Source organism: Rana temporaria, chromosome 5, assembly GCF_905171775.1.
Source record: "Rana temporaria chromosome 5, aRanTem1.1, whole genome shotgun sequence".
Taxonomy (NCBI): domain Eukaryota; kingdom Metazoa; phylum Chordata; class Amphibia; order Anura; family Ranidae; genus Rana; species Rana temporaria.
The window spans coordinates 116973728-116993515 of NC_053493.1; the positions used below are offsets into that span (position 1 = coordinate 116973728).

Sequence of the window (19788 nt, forward strand, 5' to 3'; positions counted from 1 at the left end):
ATGTGCAGCTATTTTTTCTTTACTTTAAATCACAAGTACAGTACACAACAAATAGTAAAAACCTCTTAATTGCAGCAATATATTATTTTTGTAATAAAATGATGCGCTTTTTTCATGTCTTGCTAAAGTGACACAACCAGACGTGCAACAGTTTAAAGGGGTTGTAAACCTCTAGGTTTTTCACCTTAATGCTGTCTCTGGTCCTCATTGGCTGGATTGATAGCAGCAGGAGCATTGGCTCCCGCTGCTGTCAATCAAAGCCAGTGACACAGGAGCTTGGGGCAGAGCCGAGTCCTGCTGTCTGTGTCAATGGACGCAGCAGCAGGACTCGGGAGCATGCCCGCACGAGTGCTCCCAGAGAATGCAGGTCTCTTTGGGGGCACTCGAGAAGAGGAGGAGCCAGGAGCGCCACGGGGGGACCCCAGAAGAGGAGGATCAGGGCAGCTCTGTGCAAAACCCTTGCACAGAGGAGGTAAGTATGACATGTTTGTTATTAAAAAAAAAAAAAGAAACCTTTACAACCCCTTTAATGTGATATCACAGTAATAGTAATAATGATGCAGGTAGTATAGTCACACTTTCGATATTCCTCTGATTGTAACTCCTTTATCTCTACAAAGGTAAGAAGACCCAGTCACGTCCTAGAACCTCCCAATGTTCCTTTTCTTTTTATCCCTACCCCCACCCTTTTTTTCTACTTGTTCTTAATCTTTCATACTTTCCTCCTTCTGTTTTCTATGTATATCTCATCAAATATATGTTTTTTTCATATTGACTGCTACCTAAGATATCGTACCCCCCAGTTATAACTGATGTAGCCATTCAGCTTTCTATCTAATGAGTAGTGTTGCTCACGAATATTCGCATTGCGAATATTCGACTCGAATATAGCATATTCGAGAAATCGCGCTATATTTCGAAATTCGCTGTGAATATTCGCAATTCCGAATATTCGATTTTTTACAATTTTTTTTTGAACCAGATCACATCCTAGATATCTCCATCGACGTCTAAAAGCATTGCTGGTATCATTAGAGACCCTGGGCCGAGTAGCTGAAGCGTTCATTGAATTTTCCAGAAAGATCGCAATGCGATTATTCGGCAAACGCAATATCGCGCGATTACTTTCCTCGCCCCGATCTTCCGCATCAGAGCGATTTTTACAGTTTCATTTGTAAAACAGATCACATCCTAGTGATCTCCATAGACGTCTGAAAGCATTGCTGGTATGATTAGAGCCATTGGGCCGAGTAGCTGAAGCGATCATTTTATATTGCCGAATATTCGCAATGCGAATATTCGGCAATAGGAATATTGCGCGATTATTTGCTCCGCCCTTTTGCATCAGAGCCAATCAGAGTTCTCCTTCCACACTCGTCACAGGTTAGCAACCAATAGGAACCTGCCTGCATGGACATTATATAAGCTCACTCCCAGCACCATTTCATTGCAGATTCAGAAGCTGGCTATAGAGTGTGGAGGCTGTTTCTGTGTTCCTGGTTTCCTGTGTCTTTGTTCTTGATTGATTTAGATCATCACCAGCATTGCTATTTAGTGATTCCAGTGGATCTTTTCCAGTATATCAACTGCTTTTTTCAAAGCAATAGACCCAAGAGCTTTTTTAAAAGCTACGTTTTGTGCTGTTTTGTGCTGTTTTTTTCATTTGTGTTACTGTTTGATCCAGCAAACCTCGCTGTTCAGTGATATTTGCAAGAGATTTCAGAACACATTTTGCTGAGCTTTATAAAAGAGCTTTTCTAAAAGCTAAGTTTTGTTCATCTTGTGTTACTGTTAGATCTTGCAGGTTCGCTGTTCAGTGATATTTGATAGGCATCTCAGTTCACATTTTGTTTAGTTTTCCCTAAAGAGCTTTTATAAAAGCTAAGTTTTGTGTTCAGTTTAGTTAAATTTTGTGTAGTAAGTGTACACACTGTTAGTGTACATTTATTTCATCTAGCTTAGCTTAGTGTGTGTTTAGTGTCTGTGTTTTGTGTTTAAAAAAAAAAAAAAAAAAAAAAGTTAGTGTTTGTTTAGTGCTTTTTTTTTTTTTTTTAATTTTGTAGTCCTTGTCTGGTGTACTACTTTTCTTATAGTTTAGTAGCTGTCTGTGTACGTCTTTGTCTGCGTGCCTGTCTTGTAAAAAATACACAAAAACACATTTTGTTCACATTTTCCCCCCCCAATAAAGTTTACCCCCCCCACACACATATCAGCAATAATGAGCGGCATCCGTGGCCGTGGCAGCAGGGGTAGGGGAGTTACTCCCAGTGCTGGATCGCTGCCAGCACGGGGTACCTCTCGTGCCCCTACTAGTGGTAGAGGATCGGGTGCAAGGGGAGTACGCCTGATCCGGGAGTTCTTCCCATCGGGCAGCCGCCCGATATTGCCATCTCAGGCTCAAGTAGTGGTGGACTACATGGGGCACAGCAGTGCCACTGAGTCGTCGGTCCCGACTCACAGTAGTACCACCATTACACCGGTGCCTGTACTACCCCCCCCCAGCCCCCAAGAGTCCAGCATCTTACTGTTCGACAGCGACAGTGATAGGGATCTCTTGGGGGAGGCCATGCATCAGGCAGACCTCCAGCTCTGTCCTGATGGTCAGGACCTTTTTGAAGGGATGGATGAGGAGGATGGGATACCTGCTGGCAGTATCCCAGAGACATCCCTTCAAACTGGTGCTGCTGTTTTGGTGCAGGAAACAGCAGCACCTAGTCAGACCCAGGCGTGGGTGAGGGGACAGCGGAGCCAGGCTAGAGGCTCCATGTCAGGTGGTTCCCTCAGACCAACACATCTCAGCCCTTGGTCTGACATCTCTGGGGGCGAAGAGGGTGACCCATCATGGTTGCCATCTGACGCGTCGGCTCACTACGTCAGTGACGACGGGGAAGGTAGGCACCCTGGTGAAACGGTGCGCCAGGTCACCACCAGGGAGACCATCGTCAGGGTCTCCACTGGTGATGGCAGCAGGAGGTGTCAGGAGGAGGAGCAGCAGCAGCAGCAGCAGCAGCAGGCAGCTCCACCTGTGCGCACCGAGTCCCAGCAGGTGCAAGTAAGCGTCACCCCATCTGACAGGAGGGCGGTGCTGAAGTCACCTGTCTGGAATTACTTTACCCTGGTGGCAGACAACCCTACCGTGGCCATCTGCCGGATTTGTAAAGTGAGGGTGAAGAGAGGGAAGTGTTTGGCTCGGGTGGGTACCACAGCCCTGAACCAGCACCTGAGGATAAACCACTGGGCGTTGTATGACGAGATGAAGCGTGGTGGTGGTAGCAGCGCCACCACCACAAGTGAGCAGGGTACAGCAGCCCCTGCCACATCTTCATCTCTTTCCAGCAGGTCATGCCCCCCCGCTCCCTCTAGTAGAGGTACTGGTACCGGCAGCCAGACCTCTACTTCCACAGCACCCTCCACGTCTGTGTCCCGCACTGCCGTCCGGCGCCAGGCGTCGATTTCAGACGCCTTTGACCGCACCACTCCCTTCCCCCCTGGAGACCGACGTGTGCGTTCCCTCAATGGGCTCCTGGCAAGGGTTATTGCCCAACATCTGCTGCCCTTCAACATAGTTGACAGCAACCCCTTCAGGCAGATGTTGGAGCAGGCCCAACCCCAATGGCGTGTCCCCAGCCGCCATTTCTTTGCCAGGACTGGTGTCCCTGCCCTACACCAGCACATTGTGCAGAATGTAACCCTGTCGCTGGATCACGCTGTCAGCGACAGGGTTCATCTGACAATGGATGGCTGGACCAGCAGGCATGGGCAGGGACGCTACATCAGCTTCACGGCCCATTGGGTTTCCCTCCGAGGCGTCGGTGAGGGATCGGCGGCAACCGATCTTGTGGTGCCGCCCCGGGGTGTCCAGGGGAGAACTGCTGGTCTCCCTCAAGCCACTGTCTCCGCAGCTGCTGAGCCTCCCAGCAAGCGCCCCCGTAGCTACTCAAGTGTGGGGCACGTGCGCTGTCAGGCCGTGCTCCAGCTTGTTAGTTTAGGGGACCGGAGACACACTGGAGAAGAAGTGCTGAAAGCACTTCAGGCTCAGGTCCAGAAGTGGCTGACACCCCGAAGGCTCCAGCCAGGTATGGTTGTCTGCGATAACGGCAGCAACCTACTCGCCGCCCTCCATGCTGGCAGTCTGACACACGTGCCCTGTCTGGCACATGTCCTCAACCTGGTGGTGCAGAAGTTCCTGCGCACTTATCCAGGGTTGAGTGACATTGTGGCAAAGGCGCGTAGGATTGCCAGCCACTTCAGGCGCTCCCCAACCGCTACCGCGTCCCTGTCCAAATTGCAGCGGAAGTACAATCTGCCCCTTCACAGGCTGATTGTGGACAGTGTGACGCGGTGGAACTCCACCCTCCACATGCTGAAGAGGTTGTGGGAGCAGCAAAGGGCGGTGAGGGAGTACCTGATGGAACTAGGCACTGAGAGGGCTTCACCACAACTCCCTTTCATCGCCTGTGCGGAGTGGGGGCAGATAAACCAGGTCTGCCAAGTGTTGTCCTCCTTCGAGCAGGCGACCAAGATGGTCAGCAGTGAGCAAATTGGCCTCAATAGCGTGCTGCCAATACTGTTCATGCTGGAGAGGACACTAGATCGCCTGCTCGAGGCTGGGGAGAGTGCCTTGGTGGAGCAGGAGGAGTCAGCAATGCTCCACCGAGACCAGGGCCAGGACGAGGAGGAGGAGGATGATGATGAAGAGGAGGAGGAGGTGGTTGCTGGTGTCGTCCCGGAGTCAGGGCCTGGTCAGGAGGGAGAGCCGGTGTTGGGGGCACCGATAGTCCGGGGGTTGGGCATGTCTGAGTTTGACCAGCAGCGCCTCAGGGATGAAGAGTCGCACCTCATTCACCTGGCCAGCATTGAGGAGTCACAGCGGGCTGTGCTCTTCCCCATGGCTGCCCACATGCTGAGATGCCTCAGGAGGGACCCCCGGGTTAAGACCATCAAGACGAGGGATGATTTCTGGATGGCCACCCTTTTGGATCCCAGGTGCAAGGGGAAACTGGAGCAGTTCATCCCAGCCAGCCGGAGGCAGCACCGGATGGAGGAACTGCAGGCAGCCATTGTCAGACGGTTGGAGCAGGCAACTCCCCGGCCTCCAGTTGTCCCCCCTCATCTCACCCAGCAGGTGGCTGCACCCAGCTGCAGCCGAGCAGGGGACCTAATGGAAGAGATGAGGATGTTCTTCCAAACCGAGCGACCCAGTACCACCACCAGCAGCAGCAGCAGCAGTCACCACCAGCGGCTGGCCCACATGGTGGCAGACTACATGGCGTCCGTCGGTGCTTCTGACAGTATGAGCACCGACGACCCCATGGAGTACTGGGTTGCCAGATTGGACACCTGCCGCGAGCTCGCTCAGTATGCGCTGGAGTTATTGTCTTGCCCCCCCTCCAGCGTACTATCTGAGCGGACATTCAGCGCGGCAGGTGGGGTGGTCACGGACAAGAGGACCCGTCTGTCCACAGACTCCGTGGACAGACTCACATTCATAAAGATGAATGAGTCCTGGATCGGCGGTGACTTTCTGGCACCCGTCGTCGGTTCAGGGCGCTGAAGGGTCCCTTGTCATGCATTCCCTGATAAAGCCCCGGACCTGATGTATTTACAGTGCTGAATATAACTATTTTAACATCAGAGAAAATCAATGTTAATATTTGGTACAGTAGGCTTTCTTTGCAATTACAGCGGTCAAACCTTTCTTGTAGTTTTACACCAGCTTTGCACACACTGGAGGAGGGATTTTGGCCCACTCCTCCACACAGATCTTCTCTACATCAGTCATGTTTCTGGGCTCTCGCTGAGAAACACGGAGTTTGAGCTCCCTCCAAAGATTCTCTATTGGGTTTAGGTCTGGAGACTGGCTAGGCCACGCCAGAACCTTGATATGCTCCTTACAGAGCCAATCCTTGGTTATCCTGGCTGTGTGCTTTGGGTCATTGTCATGTTGGAAGACCCAGCCTCGACCCATCTTCAAAGCTCTAACTCAGGGAAGGAGGTTGTTGCCCAAAATCTCGCAATACATGGCCACGGTCATCCTCTCCTTAATACAGTGCAGTCACCCTGTCCCATGTGCAGAAAAACACCACCAAAGCATGATGCTACCACCCCCATGCTTCACATTAGGGATGGCGTTCTTGGCATGGTACTCATCATTATTCTTCCTCCGAACACGGTTAGTGAAATTATGATCAAAAAGTTATATTATAGTCTCATCTGACCACATGATTTTCTCCCATGACTCCTCTGGATCAGTCAAGACAATTATGTCAGCAGTTATTTCACACCCTATATACTCTTATTAATACTGCTGTTCATCATGGCACCTCCTGCCCATGTGATATGACTCTGTATCAACTACTACTGTTAATACTACTGCTGCTTCTGCTGCTGCTGCCCAGTCAAGACACCTATGTCAGCAGTTATTTGACACTCTATATACTCCTATTCCTACTGCTGTTCATCATGGCACCTCCTGCCCATGTGATATGACTCTGTATCAACTACTACTGTTAATACTACTACTGCTGCTGCCCAGTCAAGACACCTATGTCAGCAGTTATTTGACACTCTATATACTCCTATTCCTACTGCTGTTCATCATGGCACCTCCTGCCCATGTGATATGACTCTGTATCAACTACTACTGTTAATACTACTACTGCTGCTTCTGCTGCTGCTGCTGCCCAGTCAAGACACCTATGTCAGCAGTTATTTGACACTCTATAAACTCTTATTCCTACTGCTGTTCATCATGGCACCTCCTGCCCATGTGATATGACTCTGTATCAACTACTACTGTTAATACTACTACTGCTGCTTCTGCTGCTGCTGCTGCCCAGTCAAGACACCTATGTCAGCAGTTATTTGACACTCTATATACTCCTATTCCTACTGCTGTTCATCATGGCACCTCCTGCCCATGTGATATGACTCTGTATCAACTACTACTGTTAATACTACTACTGCTGCTTCTGCTGCTGCTGCTGCCCAGTCAAGACACCTATGTCAGCAGTTATTTGACACTCTATATACTCTTATTCCTACTGCTGTTCATCATGGCACCTCCTGCCCATGTGATATGACTCTGTATCAACTACTACTGTTAATACTACTACTGCTGCTTCTGCTGCTGCTGCTGCCCAGTCAAGACACCTATGTCAGCAGTTATTTGACACTCTATATACTCTTATTCCTACTGCTGTTCATCATCATGGCACCTCCTGCCCATGTGATATGACTCTGTATCAACTACTACTGTTAATACTACTACTGCTGCTTCTGCTGCTGCTGCTGCCCAGTCAAGACACCTATGTCAGCAGTTATTTGACACTCTATATACTCCTATTCCTACTGCTGTTCATCATGGCACCTCCTGCCCATGTGATATGACTCTGTATCAACTACTACTGTTAATACTACTACTGCTGCTTCTGCTGCTGCTGCTGCCCAGTCAAGACACCTATGTCAGCAGTTATTTGACACTCTATATACTCCTATTCCTACTGCTGTTCATCATGGCACCTCCTGCCCATGTGATATGACTCTGTATCAACTACTACTGTTAATACTACTACTGCTGCTTCTGCTGCTGCTGCTGCCCAGTCAAGACACCTATGTCAGCAGTTATTTGACACTCTATATACTCCTATTCCTACTGCTGTTCATCATGGCACCTCCTGCCCATGTGATATGACTCTGTATCAACTACTACTGTTAATACTACTACTGCTGCTTCTGCTGCTGCTGCTGCCCAGTCAAGACACCTATGTCAGCAGTTATTTGACACTCTATATACTCCTATTCCTACTGCTGTTCACCATGGCACCTCCTGCCCATGTGATATGACTCTGTATCAACTACTACTGTTAATACTACTACTGCTGCTTCTGCTGCTGCTGCTGCCCAGTCAAGACACCTATGTCAGCAGTTATTTGACACTCTATATACTCCTATTCCTACTGCTGTTCATCATGGCACCTCCTGCCCATGTGATATGACTCTGTATCAACTACTACTGTTAATACTACTACTGCTGCTTCTGCTGCTGCTGCTGCCCAGTCAAGACACCTATGTCAGCAGTTATTTGACACTCTATATACTCCTATTCCTACTGCTGTTCATCATGGCACCTCCTGCCCATGTGATATGACTCTGTATCAACTACTACTGTTAATACTACTACTGCTGCTTCTGCTGCTGCTGCTGCCCAGTCAAGACACCTATGTCAGCAGTTATTTGACACTCTATATACTCTTATTCCTACTGCTGTTCATCATCATGGCACCTCCTGCCCATGTGATATGACTCTGTATCAACTACTACTGTTAATACTACTACTGCTGCTTCTGCTGCTGCTGCTGCCCAGTCAAGACACCTATGTCAGCAGTTATTTGACACTCTATATACTCCTATTCCTACTGCTGTTCATCATGGCACCTCCTGCCCATGTGATATGACTCTGTATCAACTACTACTGTTAATACTACTACTGCTGCTTCTGCTGCTGCTGCTGCTGCCCAGTCAAGACACCTATGTCAGCAGTTATTTGACACTCTATATACTCCTATTCCTACTGCTGTTCATCATGGCACCTCCTGCCCATGTGATATGACTCTGTATCAACTACTACTGTTAATACTACTACTGCTGCTTCTGCTGCTGCTGCTGCCCAGTCAAGACACCTATGTCAGCAGTTATTTGACACTCTATATACTCCTATTCCTACTGCTGTTCACCATGGCACCTCCTGCCCATGTGATATGACTCTGTATCAACTACTACTGTTAATACTACTACTGCTGCTTCTGCTGCTGCTGCTGCCCAGTCAAGACACCTATGTCAGCAGTTATTTGACACTCTATATACTCCTATTCCTACTGCTGTTCATCATGGCACCTCCTGCCCATGTGATATGACTCTGTATCAACTACTACTGTTAATACTACTACTGCTGCTTCTGCTGCTGCTGCTGCCCAGTCAAGACACCTATGTCAGCAGTTATTTGACACTCTATATACTCCTATTCCTACTGCTGTTCATCATGGCACCTCCTGCCCATGTGATATGACTCTGTATCAACTACTACTGTTAATACTACTACTGCTGCTTCTGCTGCTGCTGCTGCCCAGTCAAGACACCTATGTCAGCAGTTATTTGACACTCTATATACTCTTATTCCTACTGCTGTTCATCATCATGGCACCTCCTGCCCATGTGATATGACTCTGTATCAACTACTACTGTTAATACTACTACTGCTGCTTCTGCTGCTGCTGCTGCCCAGTCAAGACACCTATGTCAGCAGTTATTTGACACTCTATATACTCCTATTCCTACTGCTGTTCATCATGGCACCTCCTGCCCATGTGATATGACTCTGTATCAACTACTACTGTTAATACTACTACTGCTGCTTCTGCTGCTGCTGCTGCTGCCCAGTCAAGACACCTATGTCAGCAGTTATTTGACACTCTATATACTCCTATTCCTACTGCTGTTCATCATGGCACCTCCTGCCCATGTGATATGACTCTGTATCAACTACTACTGTTAATACTACTACTGCTGCTTCTGCTGCTGCTGCTGCCCAGTCAAGACACCTATGTCAGCAGTTATTTGACACTCTATATACTCCTATTCCTACTGCTGTTCATCATGGCACCACCTGCCCATGTGATATGACTCTGTATCAACTACTACTGTTAATACTACTACTGCTGCTTCTGCTGCTGCTGCTGCCCAGTCAAGACACCTATGTCAGCAGTTATTTGACACTCTATATACTCCTATTCCTACTGCTGTTCATCATGGCACCTCCTGCCCATGTGATATGACTCTGTATCAACTACTACTGTTAATACTACTACTGCTGCTTCTGCTGCTGCTGCTGCCCAGTCAAGACACCTATGTCAGCAGTTATTTGACACTCTATATACTCCTATTCCTACTGCTGTTCATCATGGCACCTCCTGCCCATGTGATATGACTCTGTATCAACTACTACTGTTAATACTACTACTGCTGCTTCTGCTGCTGCTGCTGCCCAGTCAAGACACCTATGTCAGCAGTTATTTGACACTCTATATACTCCTATTCCTACTGCTGTTCATCATGGCACCTCCTGCCCATGTGATATGACTCTGTATCAACTACTACTGTTAATACTACTGCTGCTTCTGCTGCTGCTGCCCAGTCAAGACACCTATGTCAGCAGTTATTTGACACTCTATATACTCCTATTCCTACTGCTGTTCATCATGGCACCTCCTGCCCATGTGATATGACTCTGTATCAACTACTACTGTTAATACTACTGCTGCTTCTGCTGCTGCTGCCCAGTCAAGACACCTATGTCAGCAGTTATTTGACACTCTATATACTCCTATTCCTACTGCTGTTCATCATGGCACCTCCTGCCCATGTGATATGACTCTGTATCAACTACTACTGTTAATACTACTACTGCTGCTTCTGCTGCTGCTGCTGCCCAGTCAAGACACCTATGTCAGCAGTTATTTGACACTCTATATACTCCTATTCCTACTGCTGTTCATCATGGCACCTCCTGCCCATGTGATATGACTCTGTATCAACTACTACTGTTAATACTACTACTGCTGCTTCTGCTGCTGCTGCTGCCCAGTCAAGACACCTATGTCAGCAGTTATTTGACACTCTATATACTCTTATTCCTACTGCTGTTCATCATGGCACCTCCTGCCCATGTGATATGACTCTGTATCAACTACTACTGTTAATACTACTACTGCTGCTTCTGCTGCTGCTGCTGCCGCCCAGTCAATACACCTATGTCAGCAGTTGTTTCACACTCTATATACTCTTATTCCTACTGCTGTTCATCATGGCACCTCCTGCCCATGTGATATGACTCTGTATCAACTACTACTGTTAATACTACTACTGCTGCTTCTGCTGCTGCTGCTGCCCAGTCAAGACACCTATGTCAGCAGTTATTTGACACTCTATATACTCTTATTCCTACTGCTGTTCATCATGGCACCTCCTGCCCATGTGATATGACTCTGTATCAACTACTACTGTTAATACTACTACTGCTGCTTCTGCTGCTGCTGCTGCCCAGTCAAGACACCTATGTCAGCAGTTATTTGACACTCTATATACTCTTATTCCTACTGCTGTTCATCATGGCACCTCCTGCCCATGTGATATGACTCTGTATCAACTACTACTGTTAATACTACTACTGCTGCTTCTGCTGCCCAGTCAAGACACCTATGTCAGCAGTTATTTCACACCCTATATACTCTTATTAAGACTGCTGTTCATCATGGCACCTCTTGCCCGAGTGATTTGACACTGTATTGTCAATGTCTACTACTACTATTACAGCTCAGTCAAGACACCTGTGTCCCAATTTTTTGGTACACTATTGACTACTATGACCACTACTGATGCTGTAAAGTATTCCCCAAGTGTTTTTATGCTATGTATTACTATTACCACTACTGCTTGTAAATCATGCCTGTGTGATACTTAGTGGGAATGCTTTAATAAGCATTCCTAGTATGGATACCCGTAAATGTATTAATCTTAATTAGTGTGAATGCTTTAATAAACATTTCCAGTATTGATATCCGTAAATTTAGTAATCTTATTATTCCTTACGTTTTTTGGTTCTGCGTAACTTCGGCATACTTTCAGCTATTGAGACCATTCAACTGTAAAAATGTTCGTCTCGTTCAGCTAATGATGGGACTTCTTCAAGTTTTTTTCTACTTTTTACACTTTTATAAATTTTAAGCTTTTAGACCCTTTTTTTAAACATTGAAGTCAATGAGAACATCCTTTTCCCCTTTGAATTCACATGCCATGCCAAAAGTTTCAGCTACTTCATACTTTCACTTACAGACACTGAAAAAAGTTTAAAGCGGTCACAAAATATTTAGCTATCCGGCTATGACTTTTCAGATCGTTATCGTTTACAATTTTTTGGTGAAAACGCAATTTACGTTTTGCGAATTTTTCACAAAAATGCAATAGGTTATAATGTAATCCTATGGAGGGGATTTAGAGTCTGTCATGTGACCTTAACATTGGAGATCTTTGTAATTAAAAATATCTTTACAAAAAGGGGAAACAAATTGGTCTCACGCCCACAAGATCTACTTTTCATACACAATTTTTATATCAAAACGTAGCTATGCTTGTCTGGTTTATGGCAATGTGACCAATTCTGCGATACGTATTTTAGTTTTAATTATTGGAGCAACAGCCAGAAATTATGTCTCATAGACTCTCATGTGAAATTATCTAAAAAATGTTGCTGCAGAACTCACAAAGACGCTCTTTTCTAAATCGCAGACATGGCCACATTTTTAAGTTTATCTACATAAATTTCATATCGATGCGTTTACAAGGGCCGTGTATTTCAAACGGTGTAGTCGTTGTATCAATTGCATGTACGTTTGAGGATTTATTAAGCTTTGTTTGGAGGCTTAAATCATGTATTAGATCTGTGAATTAAAAGCGTTTGTAATGTTATTTCTTTCCATAAATAACTTTCCTGACCTCAGTGCAATATTCCTCCTCACTGACCTGGGGGGGAGGGGAAACCTATTGAGGGGGGAGGGGCGACCAGGAAGTCAGCATACTCTATACTTTGCAGATAGAGAAAGAAGCTGTGTGTCCTAAAGATAGTGTAGTGGTTATGGTGAATGTCTTTGGCAAGGGGCTCACCAATTAAGCTATTCAGCATTCCCACTCGCATTTTCCTCAGGAAATGCATTGTCTAGTTATATTATATTTTAATACTCCTGCTGCTGCCTCCATGCTGAGTAAAGCTTCATGACCTCTCTGGCACAGCGGATCCACCAACAGCCTCCGCTACAAGCTACCAGACCGGACTACCAGACCGGATCTAAACAGCAAGTGTAACTATAACAATGAACCTTATGTTAAACCCTGTTTTGCGGCATTTATACTGCAACCATTGGGCTGACTGCAAGAGCTCATCTGCATTCTCTCTCTTTCTTGCTCTCCCTCTCTCTCTCTTTGTATATATATATATATTGTTGCTTTTGTTATGTTCATTTTTCAACAGTTTATTTTGTGTTCGTCGTGTCTGTGTCGTGTGCTTTAGTTTGTCCTAGGTTAATGTTAAATAAAATAATAGTATAAAATGTTTTTTGCTTATTATGAAGTTAAATGTGTTGATGTTGATTTGTTTGATGTGAAGTTAGATGTGTTGAAAAACCTACAACTCTATCTCAAAAAGAAATGAAACATTTCCAAAAAATAAGTTTTTTTAATACAAAAATAAATTTAAATATAGCTCTCAATTCGTTTCTGAATGCGGTGCATTTCCGCAATCTGACCCGATAGCTGCTGCTCTAGCAGAGCATTTTGTTGGGTGAGGTAGCTCATCTTCCGCTGGTTCTGCAGGATCCTCTGGTGGGTCTTTTCGATGAGTCTGTTTTGCCTCCTCATATCTCTTGATGCTTTTAGGATATAATAAAAAAACATTTGGATTTCAAATAACGTTACCAAATAAATAAATATTTTTTTTTGCTTATTAATCAATCATTATCATGTGTATACACTTGTTATGTGTCTAACACATCCCGGGAGTGCAGAATTATTAGGCAAATGAGTATTTGGACCACATCATCCTCTTTATGCATGTTGTCTTACTCCAAGCTGTATAGGCTCGAAAGCCTACTACAGATTAGGCATATTAGGTAATGTACATCTCTGTAATGAGAAGGTGTGTGGTATAATGACATCAACACTCTATATCAGGTGTGCATAATTATTAGTCAATTTCCTTTTCTTTGGCAAAATGGGCCAAAAGAAGGATTTGACAGACTCTGAAAAGTCCAAAATAGAGAGATATCTAGCAGAGGGATGCAGCACTCTTAAAGTTGCAAAGCTTCTGAAGCGTGATCATCAAACAAAAGAAGCGTGTGGAAAAACAAAGGTGCAAAATAACTGCCCATGAACTGAGAAAAGTTAAGCGTGCAGCTGCCAAGATGCCACTTGCCACAAGATTGGCCATATTTCAGAGCTGCAACATCACTGGGGTGCCCAAAAGCACAAGGTGTGCAATACCCAGAGACATGGCCAAGGTAAGAAAGGCTGAAAGACGATGACCACTGAACAAGACACACAAGCTGCAACGTCAAGACTGTGCCAATAAATATCTCAAGAAAGATTTTTCTAAGGTTTTATGGACTGCTGAAATGAGAGTGAGTCTTGATGGGCCAGATGGAAGAGCCCGTGGCTGGATTGGTAAAGGGCAGGGAGCTCCAGTCCAACTCAGACGCCAGCAAGGTGGTGGTGGAGTACTGGTTTGGGCTGGTATCATCAAAGATGAGCTTGTGGGGCCTTTTCGGATTGAGGATGGAGTCAAGCTCAACTCCCAGTCCTACTGCCAGATTATGGAAGAGACCTTCTTCAAGCAGTGGTACAGGAAAAAGTCACCATCCTTCAAGAAAAACATGATTTTCATGCAGGACAATGCTCCATCACACGTGTCAAAGTACTCCACAGCGTGGCTGGCAAGAAAGGGTATTAAATAAAAAAAAGTAATGACATGGCCTCCTTGTTCACCTGATCTGAACCCCATTGAGAACCTGTGGTCCATCATCAAATGTGGGATTTACAAGGAGGGAAAACAGTACACCTCTCTGAACAGTGTCTGGGAGGCTGTGGTTGCTGCTGCACGCAATGTTGATGGTGAACAGATCAAAACACTGACAGAATCCATGGATGTCAGGCTTTTGAGTGTCCTTGCAAAGAAAGGTGGCTATATTGGTCACTGATTTGTTTTTGTTTTGTTTTTAAATGTCAGAAATGTGTATTTGTGAATGTTGAGATGTTATATTGGTTTCACTGTTAAAAATAAATCATTGAAATGGCTATCTATTTATTTTTTGGTTAAGTTGCCTAATAATTCTGCACAGTAATAGTAGTCACCTGCACACACAGATATCCCCCGAAAATAACTAACACTAAAAACAAACTAAAAACTACTTCCAAAAAAATTCAGCTTTGATATTAATGAGTTTTTGGGGTTCATTGAGAACATGGTTGTTGTTCAATAATAAAATGAATCCTCAAAAAATACAACTTGCCTAATAATTATGCACTACCTGTATACTTCTAGCATCAATACCATATTATGGTTCTACAATCTGACAGGTGCGCTTTATATGTTGTCCATTTTTATATCTACATTTTGTTGTTGAAATGTTATTAATCATTGTGCACATATTTACCTTCCTGAATGAGGCTCACAGGACCGCTCTCTTCCTCCTGCTCTTCTGCTTGAGAAGTTGGGGTGGTGGGGGGGGGAAGCTCCTCAGCTTGCTCCTCAACAGGAGCTGGGGTTGGGGAGTGGGAGGGCCCTGGCTGCTCCTCCTCATGCATCTCCTCCTCTGCCGCATCCTCCTCTGCCGCATCCTCCTCCTCCTCCTCATCGGCCTGGCGCCTTCTGCGCTTGGCGCGGACAACTGGCATTGGAGCTCCTATAATAACACAATGTTCATATATTATAAAAATGTTTTCTAATGACGTATGCAAATTCTGTGTACTCTGCTGTATTGTATATGAATACAAATTGATTTATATAGACAGTTAACCAATGGGACAATGTTATATTAAAGGGTCTTGTGGGCACTACAGGGGACTGAGCGTGAGCTGGGATGCAACCATGTTAAAATGAGCTGTTTTTGTCTACTTTGTTTTGTTCAGACCATCTCATGTTAAAAAAAGGGCCTGATGGAGCACACGGGATTACTATAACAACCCCACTCCTAACACAGGAATTTAGTGGTAATCTATATATATAAAACTCAACGTGTGTGTGTGCATAAATGTATGTATGTATGTATGTATGTATGTATGTATGTATGTTCCAGCATCACGTACAAACGGCTAAAGATATTTATATGAAACTTGGCACACAGGTTACTTATATGTCAGCCACAAACATAGGATAGGTGGTTTAAACCTTACCCACCCCCACTTGCCATGGTCGGGGTTTTTCTTTAAAGTCCCATGCAAAGCAATGGGAAAATTATGTTCCCACATAACTTCTGTGTTCCTGTCTGCTGTCCCATGTCTTTTTTCAACAGTACTATGAATACCTTGGCTGGTGGTGATATATGTTAGCACAACATGGCATCTTGGTTAACAACATCTGACCTTACATGAATTACATATGACCTTACATAACTGTCACCAAAGGAGCTGCGGTGGCTCCACGCGATTGCCACTGCACTGACAAGTGATTCACCTCTGCAGCTAGGGGTTCGGATCCCGCTCTCGGCTACCTGTGAATTGAGTTTGGTGGTCTCAGCCCCGCCCCTGGTGGGTGTGCTATGCGAGGTTGGGTTGGGAGGACCCCCTCACACCCGCCATTGCCAACCGGGGCATGGAGAAAGGTGGCAGATTGCCTCTGGGGGAGGCCTCCCAACTCCTGCAGGCCGGCTCCTCTCTCTTTCGAGTTCACGCACAAAATACACTTTTTAAAAAAAAAACATAACTGTCAACAATAACTTACCTGGATGATATTTAGCCCGAAGACGTCTGACCTGATCCATTTTTGCGCCTCTTCAGGTCAGACCACTTCTTCACAATTGCATTGTGGTCGTGTTGGCAGCCAAAGTCAGCGATTAGGGCGCTGACCACAGCCCTTTTCTCTGGCTGCCTCCGCAGCTTATCGTATCCTGTTTCCAGGAACTTCTGCAAGATGAAGAACAAAGTATATTGTAATACTTCTGTTGACAGCCTTATGGATATATGACGTAAATGTATGCTATTCAACAATTGGAAGCATTCTCGCCTTATTAATCAATGACAGGGGTAACATGACAGATTTTATATCCTGCCATTTCGGTCGCCACCTTTTTTGCATAAATATAGCAGCCATTATCATTTGCATAATTATGAATATATTATTAACAACACAGGATACACGTATAGGGGAGATATGCGTTGCTAACTCTTTTCCCTGTCAGGAGCCTAACGCCCCGGGGGTCAGAGACGGGACCTTTTCGGAGGGCCACTGACGTATGTACCCGTCGCAGTTTTTTCTGATGTCACTCTTTAGGTGTGTGCACATTTTTCACTGCATCCGGGTGGAGTTTTTGGGTTGTGTTTTGCACGCCACAGGCTTTTCAACAGGAAAAAAACAGCTGGAGGCAGAATGGTTGCAAAACACTACGGGTTTGTTACCTAACTCTGGGTTTCAAGACCAGTCCACCTCCAGCTGTTGCAAAACTACTACTCCCATCAGCCACGGTCTGTCAGTGCATGCTAAGAATTTTACTTTTGCTGCATCTAGGGTGCCACAGTTTAGAGACCCGTGCATAAAGGCCTGAAAAATGGGGGCCTGCAGAACTTACAATACTAGAAGTGCCAGCATTCCCAGGCATGCTGGAAGTTGTAGTTCTGCAACATCTAAAGGGCAATATGTATTCGAACGTCCTTGGGCCTTGAGGACACTGAAGTCAGGACGTTCGCATACGTCCTATGTCCAAAAATTTTTTAAATTCATTATGCTAAATAACAAGGAAAAGTGCCTAAATACACATTTGCCAACCAGGGTGTCTGCAGCTGTCCAGGCATGCTGGGACTTGTAGTTTTGGAAAAGCAGGAGACACATTTTTTGTGAAATACTAATATCTGATCATATATACTAACTTTTAAACTAGACTGAAATGCAGTTGAAGATAATGAAATAACAGTGGTCGAAATACTTACACAAATCAGCAAATTTTCCTCAGATACAGTGAAATTACTTCCAACCATCTTGCTCTGCGATTGCGTTGCGATCAAAAAGTTGGAAACTGGCAAGGGTCCAGGAAATGGTCGCGTGTTGTTCGCGTGTTGATTGCGCTGCTTGGACCGAGATGGGTCCATATGGCTTCGGCTGTATGGACCACAGTAACTCTTTTCCCTGTCAGGAGCCTAACGCCCCGGGGGGTCAGAGACGGGACCTTTTCGGAGGACCACTGACGTATGCAACCGCCGCAGTTTTTTGTGATGTCAGTCTTTAGGTGTGTGCAAATTTTTCCTTGCACCGGGTGGAGTTTTTGGGTTGTGTTTTGCACGCCACAGGCTTTTCAACAGGAAAAAAACAGCTGGAGGCAGGATGGTTGCAAAACACTACGGGTTTGTTACCTAACTCTGGGTTTCAAGACCAGTCCACCTCCAGCTGTTGCAAAACTACTACTCCCATCAGCCACGGTCTGTCAGTGCATGCTAAGAATTTTACTTTTGCTGCATCTAGGGTGCCACAGTTTAGAGACCCGTGCATAAAGGCCTGAAAAACGGGGGCCTGCAGAACTTACAATACTAGAAGTGCCAGCATTCCCAGGCATGCTGGAAGTTGTAGTTCTGCAACATCTAAAGGGCAATATGTATTCTAACGTCCTTGGGCCTTGAGGACACTGAAGTCAGGACGTTCGCATACGTCCTATGTCCAAAAAAATGTTAAATTCATTATGCTAAATAACAAGGAAAAGTGCCTAAATACACATTTGCCAACCAGGGTGTCTGCAGCTGTCCAGGCATGCTGGGACTTGTAGTTTTGTAAAAGCAGGAGACACATTTTTTGTGAAATACTAATATCTGATCATATATACTAACTTTTAAACTAGACTAAAATGCAGTTGAAGATGATGAAATAACAGTGGTCAAAATACTTACACAAATCAGCAACTTTTCCTCAGACTTAGTGAAATTGCTTCCAACCATGTTGCTGTGTGATTGCGCTGCGATCATAAGTTGGAAACTGGCAAGGCTCCAGGAAATGGTCGCGTGTTGTTCGCGCAATTGCGCATGCGCGATCGAAAAAATCGCAATCGCAATATGTATTTTGGTTAAAATATCATACATATTCGATTTCAGAGTGCTGCTACAGCAGTTTTCGAAATATCTGCAATCAATTTCGCATTCGCATGTTGCGATATTTCGATAAAATATCAGGAATATTCTGAGCCAATCAGAGCGCTCCTCCAGCATATCTCGAAATTGCGCAAAAAATATCGCATTCGCATGTTGCGATATTTCGATAAAATATCACGAATATTCTGAGCCAATCAGAGCGCTCCTCCAGCATATCTCGAAATTCCGCAATAAATATCGCATTCGCATGTTGCGATATTTCGATAAAATATCACGAATATTCTGAGCCAATCAGAGCGCTCCTCCAGCATATCTCGAAATTCCGCAATAAATATCGCATTCGCATGTTGCGATATTTCGATAAAATATCACGAATATTCTGAGCCAATCAGAGCGCTCCTCCAGCATATCTCGAAATTCCGCAATAAATATCGCATTCGCATGTTGCGATATTTCGATAAAATATCACGAATATTCTAAGCCAATCAGAGCGCTCCTACCGCAGTTATTAAAAAATCGCAATTATTTTCGCATTCGCAATAGCGAAAAATCGCAATCAATTAATTTCGATAAAATATCACGAATATTCGAATTTAGCGAATATATCTCGAATATTCGAATATATATTCGAGATATATCGCGAAATCGAATATGGCATATTCTGCTCAACACTACTAATGAGTACCTTTTCTTTTCCATTTGACATTTTTTCTAATACAGTTTAATGGTTTTTGACAACCTGGTGGGTATGATACTATACCTGATATGTATGTACTATTGACACTGGTTAAACCAACGCCATGATCCACATTGTACTCTGAATATAACGTAAAAATCTATGGTTTTATGAGTTTGGACCCATTTGTCTAGATGAGACTTGTAACCGTTCTGTGGGAT

At 45.0% G+C, this 19788-nt stretch overlaps 1 protein-coding gene across 1 annotated transcript in view; it reads right to left on the minus strand.

Moving 5' to 3' along the window:
• ENTPD3 (ectonucleoside triphosphate diphosphohydrolase 3) overlaps positions 1 to 19788 on the minus strand; it is a 92798-nt gene that overhangs the window by 23492 nt on the left and 49518 nt on the right. The gene's annotated exons all lie outside the window — the stretch shown is intronic.